The sequence below is a fragment of the Hippocampus bargibanti genome, linkage group LG10, assembly GCF_051943395.1.
Source record: "Hippocampus bargibanti isolate YZ-2025 linkage group LG10, ASM5194339v1, whole genome shotgun sequence".
NCBI classification, from domain to species: Eukaryota; Metazoa; Chordata; class Actinopteri; order Syngnathiformes; family Syngnathidae; genus Hippocampus; species Hippocampus bargibanti.
Genome location: NC_142743.1, coordinates 16,980,739 through 16,999,158, shown reverse-complemented (window position 1 = coordinate 16,999,158; position 18,420 = coordinate 16,980,739). Strand labels below are relative to the sequence as shown.

The 18,420-nt window shown below is 40.7% G+C and overlaps 1 protein-coding gene across 3 annotated transcripts in view; it reads right to left on the bottom strand.

The window, feature by feature from the left end:
* septin9b (septin 9b) overlaps positions 1–18,420 on the bottom strand; it is a 78,433-nt gene that overhangs the window by 39,932 nt on the left and 20,081 nt on the right. For 2 of the 3 annotated variants that reach the window (XM_089006359.1, XM_089006360.1), the window contains exon 2: positions 2,853–3,526. The gene's annotated coding sequence lies outside the window, so the exon portion shown is untranslated. Of the gene's footprint in view, positions 1–2,852; positions 3,527–10,677; positions 10,820–18,420 lie in introns of those variants that run through there. The other variant, XM_089006358.1, reaches the window with a different exon arrangement.

Below are 18,420 nucleotides of genomic sequence, written 5' to 3'. Positions count from 1 at the left end.
TAATACTAATGGCCAAGGTTAAGCTTTCATAAGATCTCTGAAGAGTTTGTAGATTTCCATAAATGCCAGACGAGCCCTGCAAGGGAAAAAAATACACGCTTGCTTGTGTTGCTGACGGCTATATGCAGCCCATCACATTTTAAAAAAATGAAAAAGGCTATTGCCGGCTTTTTCTGGTTGGAAATGTGATGCTGTGGTGAGAGAGTGAGTGGAAAAGAAGTAAGAAGTAGTGAAAATGCAAGTTCAAAAAAAAAAAGATCATCCAAATGAAAAAGAATCGTGTTGATCGAATGGGACGAAAACTTTCTTGAAAGGTCAGGAAGAAAAAAAACATTTGTACTTCATCCATCCATGTATCAAAATTTTCTGATCTGCTTTATCTTCATAGGGGTCACGGAGGGTGCTGGAGCCTATCCCAGTCATCTTCGGGCAGTAGGCAGGGGACACCCTGAACTGGTTGCCAGCCAAGGTTACCAGAACATGCATAAACAAACAATCATCCAGGCTCGCACTCATACCCTAGGACAATTTAGTGCTCAATTAGCCTCCCATGCATGCTTTGGGAATGCGGGAGGAAACTGGAGTACCCAAAGAAAACCCACACATCTTATGTGGAGAAAATAATATACAGACGCTCTCCACCTTACGAACGAGATGCATTCCGAGCGGTCATTCGTAGGGTGAATTTGTTTGTAAGTTGCTTCAGTTCTATATTTTGTATGGAATGTATGTTTAAGTGAAACACTGAACGGGGAATTATCAAACACAGACGCTCTCACAGTCGTAAAACAAATTCACACCTACTGGAGTATGAGAACGTATATCCTTGGTTCTTCAGAAAGCCATTACGGAAGCTGCCGGCACATACTTACTGAATTATGTGCCAGCAGCCATTACTTTTTGTTATGCATCGCATCCTCTTGGAGCATCAACTGGGAAGAGGCATTTCCTCCCTGCCCACATATACTCTACGCAGCCAATCGTAAGTGAGCTCGGGTGATCCGGGTCTGAACTTGTTGGAAACACTTGAGCATAGCCGGGCAATGATTAGTCAGCCTTGGTGTCCATTGCGTAAACATCCAGCCCTTGAAACCTCCAATCCGTCTATGTCTGTTGTGTGTGTGCAAAGCACAGTATGCAGCCAATCATAAGCCAATTTGCCGGGAAAAGGCGCGCAATACAAAATCTAACTTACAGCATCGCTCTCCGAACATTTTTTGACATACTGTACCTGCAAAAATGTTCGTATGTACCGTAACGTCGTAACTCGAATGTTCATAAGTTGGGGAGCGTCTGTACTGTACACCAGGGAACGTGTGACGCTTGACAAACTACACCCTTGATTGGTCAAATAGTGTCGAATTAGTTGTTGAATAGTTGAATTTAGTTGTAGGCTATACCTTGTTGCAACAGCATCATATGATTTCGAAATTACGTAGGCAAGCCTAAGGGATGGAAGGAAACACGGCCATTACAAACAAGGGGAAAAAAACGAAAAGTGCCTTTCACTGACAGTCAGCCAGGATAAGCTCCAGGTTCATCGACATGACCTCGAAGAGCCTCTCGCAAGTCTCAGTCATATCAGAATTTTATTTTTGAGAGTAACCAGATCCCGTCATACTAAAAGTAAGAAAAGCAGAGCTCAGTATCCAAAAACAGCACTAAATTTGCCTTCATTTTGAATTCATCGAGAAGGCATTTTTGAGAAGACCCATGCAATTGTACTACTATAAAGTACATTGCCAGCGTTAAAACGTGTCAAATCGTATCGGAAGGAATTGGGAGTTGCTCCATACAGACACAACACACACAAAAAATGGGGATACTGTCAAACCTTGTTTTTTGACCATAAGCCGATGCAAAAACCTGTTTGATAACCGATTTGGTTGAAAACTGAAATATTTCCCATTATAACCAATGTAATCAAAGTCTGCTCTTTCTTTAATCGTGATTGAACAATACAAACACGCCTGTTCACAATGAGACGCGACACAAGGAAATGACGTATAAGGAAGCAGAGGGGAGTCGAGTGTTGCATTCCAGGCGCGCTCAGTTTGGTCAAGAACCGATTTCCGGTTGTAAAACGAGGCATAAAAAACATTGTTGGTCGAAAACCGAATTGGTCAAAACCGAGACGTTCGAAAAACGTGGTTTGACTGTACAGACGCTCCCCAACTTACGAACATCCGAGTTACGAATAACGGTACATACGAACATTTTTGCGGGTATGAACGGACAGAGATTAGTGCACGCCTTTTTCCGGACTAGCTCGCTTGCAATTGGCTGTCTACTGTGCTTCGCACACACAGGCACATTGGAAGTTTCAAAGGCTTGATATTTACGCGACAGACACCAAGGTTGACCAATCAGCGCTCGTAGAGTATGTGGGCGGGGAGAAAATCCATCTTCCCTGTTGAGGCTCCAGGAGGACGCGATGCATAACCCAAAGTAATGGCTGCTGGCAAGTAATCGAGTAATTAATTATGTGCCAGCAGCTTCAGTAATGGCTTACTACAGTAGGTGTGAATTTATTTTACGACTGTTAGAGCATCCGTGTTTTATAATTCCCCGTTCAGTTTGATTTAAACATACATTCCATACAAAATATAGCACTGAAGCAATTTACAAACAAATTCACTTTACGAATGACCGCTCGGAATGTATCTCGTTCGTAAGGTGGGGAGCATCTGGTATTTGGTTTTCAAGAGCAGGATATTTAGTGAGTAGTCTATATAAAACATTTGATTTTATATGCAGTCTATCGAGTATATTAACACACACATTCCAACAGACGAAAGAACGCAGGGTGGTTATGGAAAGCAAACAACGCCCTTTGATGAAGCAGGACTTACGGTCAGGATTGGGGGATTTGCGTCCAGCGTGGTTTGGTGAGGAGCATCGGAAGGTGGTGACGATGGTGTTGTGGTGAGGATTGGGGTGGTGCGGGTGGTGCACTGCTGAGTGGTGGCCGTTGTTCTCCCCCGGAGCTCTGGTGATGCTGATTTCGGGTTTGCGAATATCTCCGGGACTTGGGGGTTCCAACTTGCGGGTGTGACTTGGTTCAGAGGTACGACTGGTCCCGTTGGTTTGGCTGCTACCTTCGTTCGGCGTGTCCCCGGGGAGTCCGTCTTGGCAAATGTGACCTCCCTCTTGTGGCTCATTTCTGGCGTCCTGGAGTGGCCAAGGACCTCGGGGCGCTTCAGGGCGCTGTTGGTTGCAAAGCGTATGGATGCTGGGCTTGTGGCGTCCACCTGCTTGCTGGGCGTGGAGCAGATGTCGATGGACAGCTCTGAGCGGCGTGACACCGGCTCGGGGGTCTTTGAACCTCCTCCGCCCATGATGGAGCGAGGTTGGGTGTAGTTGAGGTTGTTGTTGTTAGTGACCGAGGCGGCTGTGCCCAGGTCGCGGTAGTAGATGCTGGTGGGGGACATGGCGTTGCGGTGGGGTGAGTTGGTTGTGCGTCTGGAACCGGGAGAAGAGTGAGCTGAAGTGTCAACGTCCTCCACTTCGAAGGACCTCTTTAGAGCTGTAAATAAAGAAGGAAAACGACACGTTACTCATATACTGTGACGCCTTGACGTTAGAACACCCTGAGTGTTGGACAATTTGGAGTCTGAGCAACATCCACTTCAATAAATCAGGTAAATCTGAATTCAAACAAAATGGAACAGAGTGATCGGTCTTTGATTGACCTTTGAGGTACCAATTTAGGCACAATTTTATAAAATCTGTCAAATCCGAGTGTATTAACAGGCACAAGCACAAAAGGTCAAAAAGCGAACTCATTAAAAGTTCAGATCAAGTCTAAAAATGCCCGACAGTTCATTGGTGGGATGTCTCCCACCACCCCCTAGCACTTTGTTTCAGGAAATATATGAGTTGTTTTGTCATGACCTCAATGTTACATCTACTGTAACACATTAAAATGTGGAGTTTTATGCAAGAGCATTTGAGGCATTTTATATTTGCCTACATCGGGACAAGAGGTGCTCACTTGCCCAGAATTTATGAGTGCGCATCCTTCCTCGAGGTTAATCGTGACAGGAGCAAATACATGGGCTGTAAAAGATGATGATAGCGAGGGATGGGACTCCCCCCTTGGGTTGAATGTGCGAGCTGAGAATGAATGACGTGCCATGCCAGTGCCCAGCAGCTGCCAAGACAATGACGCACAGGCTAAGTCATCTCCCTTAAAAGCAGTCTCCAACCAAAATGCTGGTGATTTTATCAGTTTGTGGCCTCTGGTGATTCTGTGCATAAGTGTGTGCCTTACTTTGAATCAAGACAAACTCATGTTCAGTGCCTTTCTCAGATACAAAAATATATTAGTGTTCATTTTTCAACCAGTACCGGTACACTCAATAGGGAAAGGAAATTGCACCTTCTCATACATGCTGTGCGCAACATGAAACACTAATCTAATGACTGCTTTAAGACGCTTCATTCCAACTTTGTGGACATTTGATACAATTCACCCCTGGACACCTCAGGGACACTTCCGCCAAATGAATAGCAGATGATATTGTATAGAGTAATGTACTTGTGATATGACAGCTAATATAAGAAAATTATATTATCATGAAATAAACACTCATAATAAATTAGAACTATGTGTTAGCAAACAGCTAAAACTACCCCTATTTTTCTCCCGTTTGCTTGATGAACTAAAGTAATTCATAGGAATACTACTGTTTGTCATTCACAACAGCATCATCAAATCGATTTTAATGCTTTGCAGTGACTATTTATTCTATAGCACTGTGCTAATTCACTTGCCCGTTATGCTCCTCACCCTCGGCTTTCCTTTCATTTTCCAAATATTGAAAAGAATGCAATCCAAGGTCGTGGCTTTTTCAAATTCAGCCAAAGTATGTGTTAGTCTGCCAACATTCATCTGTTGATGACACAAGCAGAAGAAAGGGTTTACACATTTTAATAGCAACAATTTAAGACAATTTAAAAGCCTTTCGACACTATGTTGGTGTTTTTTTAATGTCATCTATTGGACTGCATTGATAGAAAGGGGTATCGGTTTGGATGAATTTTCATATGATTTGTTGTGGAAAAGCAGCTAAACCCGTTCCAATGACTATTTGTGTTCTTGGTTACTTTGTGATTATATGGCCTCGGGCTTGAGAATAAAGCATACGGCTAGAGTGCTTAAATTTGTATTTACAGAGTGTGCAGTGAAGTGCACATGATTCAAAAGAAGAAATGGACTGGAAGCCGTGCACGCTTTTATGTTTGGGAATATAGGGGAATGGGAAAAAAAAAGTACAGCGAGGATGTCCAAGGCGATCATTCAATTCTGGCAGTATCTTATCCCCTCAGGGATTTTTAATGCGGTCAACTAGATAAACATGGAAATAGGTTTCCAATCATGCGATCTAGAATATTACAAGTACACAAATGTGGGAATGACAGGTTAGCTGAAGGAGTATTGTTCCCACTGAAATGGCATTCCAAGACTATGAGCTGAAATAGAGTGGTCAGGTTCACGCAGGAAGCTCATTTGCAACACCGTGGTTAGACTACCTAGCAGGAATTAACAATGTTTCAAATCAGGGAAGAGGTTAGCACAGAAAATCACGCTAAGGTTTACTGCAAAAACAAAGATGGATGCAGCTGTGCTTTCACTTTCCTTCACAATTATTTGTCATAATACAACCCAGATGTTAGGGGGTAGACCACCTCTTTGTCATGCGTGTCATCGTGTCCTCTTCTGGTAATCCCGACTGACGAACACAAGCATGCACTATCATCTCAGCCACGGTCCATTCTATTGTGTTATTGGGAGACCGACCCTATCCGAGCTGACATCTTGCCAAAAGGCAGACAACGCCCTGGAATGGTTAACCAAAGGATACATGTAGAGACAACCATTCACACCATCAGTGAGTGGAAACAAAGCCCACCAACTGTGATGCCATCACACACCTAAAGCATGGAGAAACTTTTGCTGTACCCCACAAGACACGACCAAATGCTGCAGAATATTATTATTTGGCCTAAAAATCTCAATGTCAAAAGAATGTAGAAGTTGTAAATTGGGGTGAATAATGAATGATGATTTTGATCAACCTTGACGTCAACATCCCCATGAAATTCTAGACAACAAATATGGAGTACAATCACACCCTTCCCACTGCCTTAAAGGGAGTTTATGTACAAAGGACTGGGCAGATGAATGATCCATCTGGTGAAAACCAGCAAAAACAAACTGTCGTTGGCAATCCAAGGGCAGAGTATAACGCGTTGTCAGACGAATCCTTAACGCTCTCTCATCAAACCGCACGCTCGCATGCAAACTACTCTTTGATGCAGACAAGCCACACGAAAAGATTTTCCGGATTCCGTCGAACCTCAGAAAGGAATTCTGCCACGTGTTCCCGACGAAGATGGATGACATGCGAGGTGAGTTGCGTGCAGATCGTGGGTCAAATCCCTACAATGTTTGTGGTTATTTTGGAGGAGCAGATGTTGAACCGGAAAGTTGGAATCACTAAGGGGCAATATCATCACGGCTGGAATTTTTACACGCGGTAACAAGGTAATCCAGCCAGCTGTTAAGTGGTGCTTGGCTACAGGCAACAACCTTTGACAGGTAAAACCTGGTTCTGCTCAACTTAATGGGCAGCCTCACAGACACTTTGATTTACATCAGTTCACAGCCAAGCATGAGGAGAGTGATTGAGGTCCACTTAACACCTCCGCTACCTTCAGGTTCCAATACTAACACCAGGCTCTTCTACATATGTGAATTTGGTTCAGTTCCCACTCGGTGACATTGGAAATCTGAGTTTAAAAGCATGTCTGTTTCTACAGACGCTTGCCACCTTACGAACGACATACGTTCGGAATTTTTTTTTGTGAGTTGCTTCGGTGCTATATTTTGTATGGAATGCATGTTTAAGTCAAACACTGAAAGGGAAAGTATAAAACACAGACTCTCTAAGAGTCGTAAAATATATTCACACCTACGGTAGTACGACAACATATATCCTTGGGTCTTCAGTAAGCCATTACTGAAGCTGCTGGAACGTCATGACTGAATGACGTGCCAGCAGTCATTGCTTTTTCTTATGCATCACGTCCTCCTGGAGTGTCAACTGGGAAGAGGGATTTCCTCCCCGCCTACATACTCTTGTACCAATCAGCCGGGCGCTGATTGGTCAGCCTTGGAGTCCGTCGCGTAAACATCCAGCCCTGGAAACCTCCGATGTGTCTGTGTGCGTGAAGCACAGTACGCAGCCATTCGCAAGCGAACTTGTCCAGAAAAAGGCACGCAATAATAAATCTAACTTACAACATCTCTGTCAACATGTGTGTTCAACATTTTTCGACATACTGTACCCGCAAAAATGTTCGTATGTACCGTTATTCATAACTCGAATGTTCGTAAATTGGGGAGCGTCTGTATATGTGCCCATTGAGTGACACGCATCCATCTTTCCGCGACCGTAAACATGATGAGCATTGAGCAGTATAGAATATGGATGAATGGATGGATATACTGCACTCCCTCCGGAGATGTTTGTTTATTCAACTGCAGATTGGTTGTGAAATCACTGATCCCCAAATAATGATACATGGTCAAACTATGAATCGCTGCATTGCAAATGGTAAAAATGAAACAAGACAGACTCATTTGAACTAAGGTGGGAATCAAAATGGATAAGCACAACAATATCGAAGCGGATGGATACAAAGGTGGGACATCATATAATAGAATATCATTTTCAATACTGCTCTGGGAGTTGGTTTACACGATCAGAGTGACAGCCGATAAAATTGATTGATTAGGGAGATGTGCTTTGGTTGGCGCTGTAGTTTTGGTCCGCTATCACAGTGAACAATTAACTGAAACAGTTAAACCTTTTATGATGTTTGTCCAATTACTTTGGATGTTTGTATTTGTCTGTTTAATTACCGTATTTTCTGGAATATGAGGCGCACCTTCAACGAATGACATATTTAAAAAACATTTTCCGTACATAAGGTGCACTGCATTATAAGGGGCATCTTCAATGAAAGATATATTTTAAAACGTTTTCCAGACATAAGGCCACCGGATTACGAGGCGCATGGTGAGCTTTTGAAAAAATATTTTATTTTAGGTGCATCCTATAGTGCAGAAAATACGGTAGTTGTACAAAAGTGATTTTGCGAAACAGTTAGGCAGTGTCCCAAACCATTTTTTTTTACTTTGTGCTCCAATAATGTTTTTTTTAAGCACATTACTGATAAAAAAAATCTAAACAACAAAGCTACCGAGGTCTAAAAGCGAGCACTTCCATTGCTGAAAACATGAATGAGTGACTGTGAGCCTTAAGAACAGCTGGAGGAAGCAAGCATGGCCGGAGGAGGAAAAGGAAAACAGTAGAAGAGGGAGAAAAAAAGAGAAAAAAAACAATGGCTAAAGGAAACCATGTCGGTTCCACAAACAAAGGAGACACATGTTGTGAGTATTTGTACATATCTTTGTTTTTTTTCTTTTTTTTTTCTTATTGCTTCAGAAGTTATATTTGGCTGCTCATTCTACTCTTGGGTGTTAATTTGAGCCACTTCTTTGTTCATGTTGTCTAATTTCCGCTTATGAGCACTAACAGACTTTTTTGTGTGTGTCATCTTTGGCAAAGCTTGACCTCCTCATTCGGGGCCAAACGTGAACTCTCTGGGTGCAGTTGTAAACTTTCTCAGTGTTGACTGCAGCCAGCTTTGTGAAAGGTAAGAGAACCACACCCTGAGGCACACCACGTATGGGGGGATAAAAGGGCACTGTTATTATCTGGCTCAAGGTGAAAATACTGACGAGAGAGTATTACATTTCGACATGTACCCGGTTTTTCGAAAAATTGGAGATTCATGAAAGAAATGATAAGAAACAAACCACAAAAACTATTTGGTCTAGCCATAAAATAACAATTCAAGAAAATGTTTAGTTCATATATAGCCAACCTTTTAACTCCAATCCAGTGCCAGGGTTTTTTGTCATTGTCACTTGAATTCCAGGACCCGCAAAATATTGCGTTTTAGGACTACATGAACATTCAATACAGCGTGAGAAACCTTCTTTCATCAGAAAAAAAGAGTTAATTCCTAAATTATATGGATCTGGAGTTATATGAGCTTGAAATGAGGGCGGCTGTCCAAAATACAATGCAATACATACAGTACATATTGGTTTATATACAATAATAATAATAATAATAATAATAATCATCATCATCATCATCATCATCATCATCATCATCATAATAATAATAATAATAATAATAATAATAATAATAATAAATTTAATTTCAAAGCGCCTTTCAAAACTCTCAAGAACACTTTACAGTCACTGGATTTTTTTTTTGTGTGCGGGTGAGCAGCGAGCCATACGCGCCAGCATTCACTCTACCCGGAAATAAGACGGTGCTTTAACAACAGCTGAAATTGGAATAGAGCGCTAACATCGAAAAAAGGCAAATGCTGTCCCCTTGTGGTAAAGAAAAAACATTTCCAGAGGACTTGGCCAGCGCTCCATTGGCACCCAAGCATGCAAAAACAAAACATGAACAAATTCGGGAATGGCGCTCTACGTAATATTTTCAATTCCTGAATACATTTGTGAATGGCAGTGAATGAGTTAAATTTCGATAATCTAAAAATAATAATTTTTGTTTTTGTAATTATAAATTCTACATCTGAAAAAAATAAGGGGCATTTACAAATAAATGTCATTTCCACTCAAAGATTGCAGTCAATTTGAGAAATGTTGCTGCCAAAAACAATTAAGCTATGCTAGCACAACGCAGGCAAAATAGGCTAATATTACATGCTCAACAAAACACAAAAATGAAATTCTCGTATATGATTGGATTGGATTTGGATTGGATTTACCTTACCCCTACGTACCTATTGGTCTCGCAGTGGAGACATTTACATTTCACACCAGCAAAGTTATAAAAAAGAAGAGGAAAGAAAGAAGTAGAAAAACAAAATACATGAATTGCCGAAAAGGCAGCCACTTTTGTGGGCCCATCTTGAAGTCAATAGAACCAAAAAATTAAATGAAAAATAATATGACAACACAATGACACAGAGAGTCATTCATTCTTAAGCACTTTCTGTACCCTCTTTAATACACGAAGCAGTTTTAGATGAAAGGGTAGAGGATCAAAGCGTTTTTTCACTAGTGGATCAAGGACCGTCATGGTGGAATGTGCACGTCGACTACAAGCTAAATGTTGAAAGCAAACATGAACTCTTCTTATATTTAATCTGGATAGACAACATATTGAAAACTTTAAAATGTCACTTTTAAAGGCGATATTTTATTTTTAAAGGGATGAAGTGATTCAAATTATTTTAGGACCAGATTGCTGGTCGAAACCTCCCTGTCACAATTTGACATGTTTCATGTTTTTTCACAATACCGTTACTTGTCAGTCCAAAGTGGCTGGTGTTATTTTTAAAAATAATTTAATTATTGCATTTTGAAAATAGATTACTGTTGATGACGATGCAAGGTTAATAGCTGTTTTGGGGGTCTGTTGAAAAGTGAAAACTGTGGAGGTCAACGGTATGATCAGAACGACAATCATGACCTGACTGAAAGGCCGCTTGTAGCTCATCACATATACGCGCATTACCGGTATTTTCATATCATGTCAATTATGAAAGAACACAAACCTTCAAAATCCGAAATGATTCCCTCCAAGTGTGGATTGACTCCAGAATCCGACATGTTTCCTGTGTTGGTCGCGAGTGTCCGAATGGTAGCAGTTGGTGTCACACCCCCACAACTCTCTTTTAACTTTGTGGGACTGGCCACAAAGTTGTGCAATAAAAACTACTTGCAAACTTGAAAGATTGAACGTGCATGCCTCCTCCTCCTCCTTCCTTCTTCTCCCCTCCCTATAGAATACATACTCCCCCTCTACTCCCTTCATGTCATGTGGGTGTGGGTATTTTCCTTTACCCCCCCCCCCACACACACACACAACACACACATATGAGAATATGCACGTGCAAGTACAGTAGGATCTACACTGCAGGTGACCAATTATGATTTTATGTGTATGTCTGATTTCTTTGTAAATATCTAATTAGCATACATGTAGTTTTCAAGTGGCAAATATCCGATACGACTGTAGATGCTCACAGTGTACATAAACTAGATGGGAACCCATTAGGCAGCAATAACATAAAAGTGAAAAGAACAATAAATAAGTGCTGTAGGACCTTGGAATAAAGATACTCCCCAATTTACGAACATTCGAGTTACGAACAACGTGACATTTTTGCAGGTATGTTGAAAAATGTTTGGACAGAGATGCTGTAAGTTAGATTTTGTATTGTGCCCCTTTTTCTGGCCGAGCTCACTTGCGATTGGCTGTATAGCACATGTGGGGGAAGCGGAAATCCCTCTTCCCAGTTGACGCTCCAGGAGGACGTGATGCATAACAAAAAGTAATGGCTGCTGGCACGTCATTCAGTAATGACGTGCCAGCAGCGTCAGCCATGGCTTATTGAAGACCCAAGGATATATGTCGTCGTACTACAGTAGGTGTGAATTTATTTTACGACTGTTAGAGTGTCTGTGTTTTATACTTCCCCATTCAGTGTTTGACGTAAACATATGTTCAAAAATGTAGCACTGAAGCAACTTATGAACAAATTCACTTTACGAACGACCGCTCAGAACGTATCTCGTTTGTAAGTGATCCATTCTTGTCTATTTGGTTGTCTATTTGGTATGCTGTGCGTCACTAGGCATTCGAGGGATCAAGGGTGTTTTCTATTACACGCCTCGTGGCACATTTGCTAAATTGTTTATAAAAAAAGCAGAGTATGGTATCTGTTAGACTTGTTAAAATCGGTCTAAATGTACACAGTTTGAATGTATTTGATCAAGTCGCAGGCAGACAAATTTTGTGTGGTGGATATCTTTGAATTTCACTTAAATACGGCAGCATGGGAAAATACCACTGAATCAGTGCAGAATTCAAATGAATGAATTAGAATCAGCATCACTTTAAAAAATATTTTTGAGAGGGGCACAGACACCGGGTCATTGAGCAAAGTGGTCTCCAATCGCCCATGTCACATACACAACCGACAACATCATCCACAAGGGGAGATCTTGCAGTTTACAGACACTCCCCTACTTACGAACATTCGAGTTATAAACAACGGTACATACAAACCTTTTTTGTAGTAACATATGTAGTATTCTCTCTAGTTGTTCATGTACATATCTTTCTCGAGCATATATTATATTGAATGTTTATTTTTAAATACAAACGAATACAGGTTACTTATACAAGCCTTAAACATACGTATATACAGTAAATCTCAAACATATTTATATAAGCCTTAAAGGACAACCGACGTCTACGGACAAGTTGTGTCCATAATTTGTAAAATGGCTTCAAATGACTTCTACTGAGCGTATTTTACAAAAATTCCACCGCACATAGCTATATTATACGTCTTAAGACTTGCGCTGAATATTCCGAAAGTCTTGTTTTTGAGTTGGTGATGAGTCCGTACGTTACGTCACTGAAGGAACGCCCCTGACCGAAAAAAGGACACATTGTAGCAGTCCTTCCATCACGTCAATGCATTTGGCTGTACTTGGCTGAAAACTTCATGTAGCACAAAAAAGAGGCAGAAGAGGGTGACAAAGCTCCATGTAATGAATTAATCAGCCTGTGGAAACGGGCTGATTAATTTCTCACACAGAGCTTGGTCGCCATTTTCTGCCTCTTTTTTTGGTGATACATTTCCCCCCAATGTTGCCTCAAAATGGCACATAATAAATTATTTAATCGATTGCAAACATGTGTGCTTTCCTCTTCAGAACTATTTGAATCATATTCATAACTGTATGAGTAACAAGAAAGCATATTATCCGAATCTGAAGCCATGCAAGACGCCTTGGCGTGACGTCACGAACTGGGGGCGGGACTTTCTGCTACTGGCCACTTCCGGGTTCATTTTTTTTCAGATTTTGGACACTTTAAGACATTTTTATTGGTGTTTTGCATTTGACTAAAAATATCATACTGCGTGTTTTAGGTATTTTAGATGCTATAAAACGTTTTTTCTGATGTCAGGAAATAAAAAAAGTAATGTCGGTTGTCCTTTAAACATACATACAAAATATAGCTATGAAGCAACTTACAAATTAACTTTACGAACGACCGTTCGGGACGTTGCTCGTTTGTAAGTTGTCAAGCATCTGTAATTGTACAAATGTACTTTGCGTACACGTACACCACGCATGAGCCAGCAAGTCTATTTCTGCCTCCGCAATGTCAAGCATGGTGTACTGCACCATGACTTTGATGGAAATGAGGTATGGCGTAACGATTGACTAGAATTCGGTTACTTTCCATCCCGCATAGGCCCACAAAGTTGCACACATCCCAGTATGGCTCAATTCTATCTGAGAAAAAGCTAGGAAATTACTAAAAGTAAGAAAACTTCGCTCATGAGGCTAGTTAGACCGCGTTTTGTGCTAGACTTGGGCTAAGCATAAAAATAGTTCCCTGCAAATCATTTGACAGACTCACTACATGAAGGACATTGAATCGTGGTCTGTAGTGCGAATTAAGACTTACACTATAAACAGCCAATAATATGTCCTCTCTTGAGCCTTCCAAGTAACTGAAATGTACAGTTCAACGTATACTGTCATTTTTGGACAAGCAGCCCCAGCTGGCATGTTAATTAAAGTGTGCTCAATTCAGCGGTCGCCACTTTCTTATGTGCGACAGAAAAAAATAGAGTTGACTTCCTGGTGAAAGCTGACATTAGGAAACCAGAACGGCGCCTCGAGGCAATCAGTGAGATTCCGGCAGCAAACACACCTTCTGGAACAGCACATTATCAGAGGAAATAGAAATGTTGGGCTTGGGGGGCGATATCCCAACAGGTCATCCAGGACCACCGCAATGATTCTTTGAGGGTATATTTTGAAGATGCGCGACAGGCTAGGACAAGGCTCTCAACCCCTTCGTATGATCTAAAAGTCTAGCTAACTATTTGCTATCTATTAGCTATCTAGCTGACTATCTAGGTAGCTAGCTATTAGCTGGGTGGCTATCTAGCTGGATATCTATTAGTTATCTATTAGTTATCTATTATGTAGTTCGCTAGCTTTCTATCTATTTGAGTAACTTTTGGGTTGAGTGAACGCTAGCACGTGTGGCTGCCGCTGCTCACCCACAGAAAAACACATCATGTGACTGTAAAGTGACCTTGAGAGTTTTGAAAGGCGCTTAGAAATCAAATGTATTATTATTATTACAGTGTACAGTATTTCGGTTGAAAATTGGAGTCATGGAAGTAAAATACAATTTTACTGGAGAACCCTTAAACACCACAATTTTTATGTCATATGTAAATTTTCAGACAATCGGTGTTTGATGAAAATTATTAATTCATTCACTGCCATTCACAAATATATACAGTAATTGAAAATATGACGTAGGGCGCCATTCTCGAATTGGTTCGGGTTTTGTTTTTTTCATTATTGGGTGCTGGAAATGGCTTCTGGCAATGTTTTTTTCTTTTCAACTGTTGCTAAAGCGCTATATAAACCAATATGTATTGCATTGTATTTTGAACAGCCCTCATTTCAAGCTCATATAACTCCAGATCCATTAATTTAGGAATTACCTTTTTTTCTGATGGAAGAAGAGAGTTATAGGTTTCTAACGCTGTATTGAATGTTTATGTAGTCTTAAAACTCGATATTTAAAGTGACAATGAAAAAAACCATGTCACTGGAGTGGACACATTTTTGTACGTCTGGCAGTGAATTAGTTATATTGATAGTTGTATTAAGTTCATCCTGTCTACTTGATATCTAATTTAAAACAGACTATTTTCTTACAGACAGTGTTTTTTAGGTGTTCAATTACCTGACATGTTTCGGCGTATACTTCCACCTTCGTCAGAATTATACGCCGAAACATGTCAGGTAATTGAACACCGATAAAACACTGTCTGTATGAAAATAATCTGTTTTAAATGAGTTAAATTGATGTTGTGGTTGCCTTTGCGAAGACAAAATCAACACAATTCACATATAGAACATATCTGCTGCCTTCAGGTACATCTATTTGAAACCTTCCGCTGTTCTATGGTCAGGGGGAATTTAAAAGTATTATACTTGCATATAAATTCATAAAACTAGGGAGTCAACTCTCAAAGGAAATCAACAACCCCCAGCACAGGAAGTAGGCCTCTCCACTCCTAGACTGCTATATCTAATCACCATTGATTACAAATCACAACAGTGTTTCAATGGCAAACAGGCAAGCAGTCACAGCCGGTACTTATAACAGTGCACATTTATAACGTGATGAGGAAAAGATTTGAGATGATCCGGAGCAGTTAACCACAGGAGAACATGTGTCCTTTAAAATTGTTCACATTTTGCTTTTTTTTTTTTTAACTCATTCACTGCCATTCATGAATTTATTCGACAATTGAAACTACGACATAGATCGCCATTCCCGAATTTATTTGGGCTTTGTTTTTTTCTGGTTTGGGTGCCGATAAAGCGCTGGCCAAGGCCTTTGGAAATGTTTTTCCCTTCCACAAGGGGCCATCAATTTCCTTTTTTCCATGTTAGCGCTTTGTTCCAGCTTCAGTTGTCGTTAAAGCGCTATATAAACCAATATGTATGTATTGCATTGTATTTTGGACAGCCGCCCTCTGTCGCGTTCCGGTTGGCGACCAACTAATGGCACTGTCGGCCCCGCCTGCTGCTGCACAGGTGTTGGTCATTTTAAATCAGTGGCAGTTAAAAGGACTCCCGGCACGATCATTCAGTGTCAATCCAGTGTTTGTTTTACCCTGTCAGGTTTGTTTTATCTTGTCATATTTTTACTCATGGTTTTGTTTGATACTTTTGACTTTTCTGTTCTGATGACTTTGATGTTTAAGATATTGTTCCTGTTGACTTTATTTTAATAGAATTTGTCAAATACACCCTGCTCCTCCCTCCTGCCTGCTTTTTGGGGGTCCACCACCATCACCACCTCACAAATTGTGACACCCTCATTTCAAACTCATATAACTCCAGACCCATTTAATTTAGGAATTAACTGTCTAAGGTTTCTTATGCTGCATTGAATGTTTATGTAGTCCTAAAACTCAACACTGTCGGTCCTGGAATTCGAGTGACGATGACAAAAAAACATTTTTGCACATATCTGCAAATTTCCCCATTGTGGGACGTATGAAGGTTTTCTGATTCTGGCAGTGATTTAGTTAACTGGAGTGTACTTAAAGAGTTTGATGTTTCTCTTTATTTGTAAGTAGGTTCGTTGTCAGATCTCCCAGGCAGGTGACGCGCAGAGATTGATCGTGGCGTGGAGTTGAGCAAGTCGTGCCGTGATGTCTGTCCGAAGCCCGGCGTGAGCCGGGCGTGAGTCCGAGATGAGTCTGATATGATTCTGGCCCGTGGTTCGCCCGATCTCTCTGTCCCGCGACAGCTCCTTTTATACAATTTGCAAGCGTGTGCTATGCGTCAGGGTGATACGCACATCAAGGAGATCAAGGAATTGAAAGACATGAAAGTGTTGAAAAGCGCACTTCAAAATCATACACTCGTGTGACGCAACAGGGCTCCCCTCCTGGATCCGAAGTCGGTGAAAACGATGAAGGAAAAAGAAATAAAAACAAAAGTAATACTCGTGTGACGCAACATACTCACTGCACGTCAGAGATCCTGCAAGCACATTTCTAGTCTATGCGATCGAGCAGGTTGTACTGCACGTGCTTGCGAAAAAACATAGTAGACAATAACGTGTATATAAATATAAGTACATAAATACACACTGTACTTAGATGCGTCTATGTGTGTGGCCCATCAGCTGAAATGCCAGCTCAACGTGAGTTGTGCTCTTAAAGCTGCAGCTGCAAACCTTTGGAGCACACAATTAATCCCCCAGCCTCCAAAAAGAAAAGACAGTAAATCTAGATTTCACAACAGCCAGGGTGTGTGTGTGTGTAACCGTGGGCACACAGTAGTGGCTGCAAGGCAGTGTTGAGCGACAGAATGAGGAAGGATTCCCAAACATCTGGGGAAGCGTGTGTGCATGCGTGAGTGCATGTGCATATGCATGCTGGTGTTGTGTTCAAGTGCTTGATGGGAGAATCGGCCAAACCAAAACCACTTGGCCGTTGCTCAGAAATGACACCGGAGTTGGACTTGAAAGTTTGCGAATTTAATCAATTTCTTTTTGTCAAGTGGTTGCGCAAAAGAAAATATTTCGGGTCAAATCATTTTAAGTGAATGTATAATGTACTTAAAAAAATATTATTTCATGCAACCACTTGATTAAATAAAATGTAGGAAATTCAGCAACATATTTTTTCCACGTATGTACTAGCATATTGTATATTTTCAAAGGTAACAGATGGATTTTAATATCAAAAAGCTAGTTGACATAACAATAACTCATTCACTGTCATTTATTCCGAATTGAAAATATGATGGAGAGCGCCATTCCCGAATTAGTTTGGGTTTTCGTTTTTCTTGCAGGGGTGCCGATGAAGCGTTGTCTGACAATGTTTTTTCCCTTCCACAAGGGGAAAAAACATTCCCCTTTTTTCTGTTAGTACTTTGTTACAGCTTCAGTTGTTGTTAAAGCACAGTATCCAATCAGCGCAATATTTCAGATGTGAATTTACATAAAAAGGTATCTATTTAGCTATCTAATTGCTATCTATTTGCTATCTATTAGCTGTCTAACTATCTATCTATCTATCTATCTATCTATTGGTTTTCTATTGGCTAGCTAGCTAACTTGATCTATTTGAGTTATTCCCGGTTGAATGGGGTCATCGTTGCTGGCTACCTAGCTAGCTACCTATTTGCTATCGATTAGCTGTCTAACTAGCTAGCCAGCTATCTATTAGTTATCTATTAGCTAGCTAGCTAACTTGACTGCTCACCCACAGAAAACCTGATCTTGTGACTGTAAAGTGACCTTGAGATTTTTGAAAGGCGCTTGTAAATGAAATGTATTATTATTAGCTAACTATCTATCTATCTATTAATTATCTTTAAGTTAGCTAGCTAACTTTCTATCTAGTGAGTGAATGCTGGCTCGTGTTGCTATCTATTAGCTATCTAGCTAGCTAGTGTGCTATTTGCTATCTATTAGCTATATAGCAAGCTATCTATTAGTTATCTATTAGCGAGGTAGCTAACATTTTATCTATTTGAGTTATTCCAGGTCTAGTGAACGCTGACGATTGTGGCTGCCGCTCCTCACCCACAGAAAAAGGTATCCTATGAATGTAAAGTGTCCTTGAGAGTTTTGAAAGGCACTTATAAATGAAATATTTATGTATTGCATTGTATTTTAGACAGCTGCCCTCATTTCAAGCTCATATAACTCGAGACCC